Below are 2,264 nucleotides of genomic sequence, written 5' to 3' on the forward strand. Positions count from 1 at the left end.
AGTGCACCCGGGAATCCGTTTTGGCCGCGTGGTCATGTGTTTCGTGGAAGTAGCAGGCGTGAGTACAAGACTCACCCCTTCCTCTTGCAGAGCCTCCCACTCTCACGCATGCCACTCCGTCGCCCGTGATTTCCCAGAGTTGCGCGTCTATTGCCGAGGCTCCCCTGGGTCTAGTGCACCTGGGATTTCATTTTGGAGGCGTTGTCATGCGTTTCGTGGAAGTGGCAGGCGTGAGTACAAGGCTCACCGCCTTCTTTAGCACATGTGCCTCATAGTGCACAGACTCTCACTCGGAGGCGTGCCACCACGCCTCCCGTGACTTGCAGGAGGTGCGCGCCTATCCCCCAACTCCCCTGGGACTGTCTAGAGCACGCGGGGATCCATTTTAGCCGCGTGGCGATGTGTTTCGTGGAAGTGGCAGGCGTCAGTACAAGACTGACCGCCTTCTTTAGCACATGTGCCTCACAGTGCAGAGCCTCTCACTAGCAGGCAAGCCACTACGGCTCCCGTGATCTGGCAGGAGGTGCGCGCCTACTCTCCAGTTCCTCTGGGACTATCTAGTGCACCCGGGAATCCGTTTTGGCCGCGTGGTGATGTGTTTCGTGGAAGTAGCAGGCGTGAGTACAAGGCTCACCCCTTCCTCTTGCACAGCCTCCCACTCTCACGCATGCCACTCCGTCGCCCGTGATTTCCCGGAGTTGCGCGTCTATTGCCGAGGTTCCCCTGGGTCTCTTGCACCTGGGATTTCATTTTGGAGGCGTTGTCATGCGTTTCGTGGAAGTGGCAGGCGTGAGTAGAAGGCTCACCGCCTTCTTTAGGACATGTGACTGACAGTTCACAGCCTCTCACTGGCAGCTTACTGGCAGGCGTGCCACTACGGCTCCCGTGATTTGGCAGGAGGTGCGCGCCTACTCTCCAACTTCCCTGGGACTATCTAGTGCACCCGGGAATCCGTTTTGGCCGCCTGGTGATGTGTTTCGTGGAAGGAGCAGGCGTGAGTACAAGACTCACCCCTTCCTCTTGCACAGCCTCCCACTCTCACGCATGCCACTCCGTCGCCCGTGATTTCCCAGAGTTGCGCGTCTATTGCCGAGGCTCCCCTGGGTCTAGTGCACCTGGGATTTCATTTTGGAGGCGTTGTCATGCGTTTCGTGGAAGTGGCAGGCGTGAGTACAAGGCTCACCGCCTTCTTTAGGACAGGTGCGTCACAGTGCACAGCCTCTCACTGGCAGGCGTGCCAGTACGGCTCCCGTGATTTGGCAGGAGGTGCGCGCCCACTCTCCAACTCCCCTGGGACTATCTACTGCACCCGGGAATCCATTTTGGCCGCGTGGTCATGTGTTTCGTGGAAGTAGCAGGCGTGAGTACAAGACTCACCCCTTTCTCTTGCACAGCCTCCAACTCTCACGCATGCCACTCCGTCGCCCGTGATTTCCCGGAGTTGCGCGTCTATTGCGGAGGTTCCCCTGGGTCTAGTGCACCTGGGATTTCATTTTGGAGGCGTTGTCATGCGTTTCGTGGAAGTGGCAGGCGTGAGTACAAGGCTCACCGCCTTCTTTAGCACATGTGCCTCATAGTGCACAGACTCTCACTCGGAGGCGTGCCACCACGCCTCCCGTTACTTGCAGGAGGTGCGCGCTTATCCTTAAACTCCCCTGGGACTGTCGAGAGCACGCGGGAATCCATTTTAGCCGCGTGGCGATGTGTTTCGTGGAAGTGGCAGGCGTCAGTACAAGACTCACCGCCTTCTTTATTACATGTGCCTCACAGTGCACAGCCTCTCACTGGCAGGCGTGCCACTACGGCTCCCGTGATCTGGCAGGAGGTGCGCGCCTACTCTCCAACTCCCCTGGGACTATCTAGTGCACCCGGGAATCCGTTTTGGCCGCGTGGTGATGTGTTTCGTGGAAGTAGCAGGCGTGAGTACAAGGCTCACCCCTTCCTCTTGCACAGCCTCCCACTCTCACGCATGCCACTCCGTCGCCCGTGATTTCCCGGAGCTGCGCGTCTATTGCCGAGGTTCCCCTGGGTCTATTGCACCTGGGATTTCATTTTGGAGGCGTTGTCATGCGTTTCGTGGAAGTGGCAGGCGTGAGTACAAGGCTCACCGCCTTCTTTAGGACATGTGCCTGACAGTGCACAGCCTCTCACTGGCAGCTCACTGGCAGGCGTGCCACTACGGCTCCCTTGATTTGGCAGGAGGTGCGCGCCTACTCTCCAACTCCCCTGGGACTATCTTGTGCACCCGGAAATCCCTTTTGGCC

Source organism: Stylophora pistillata, chromosome 8, assembly GCF_964205215.1.
Source record: "Stylophora pistillata chromosome 8, jaStyPist1.2, whole genome shotgun sequence".
NCBI lineage: Eukaryota > Metazoa > Cnidaria > Anthozoa > Scleractinia > Pocilloporidae > Stylophora > Stylophora pistillata.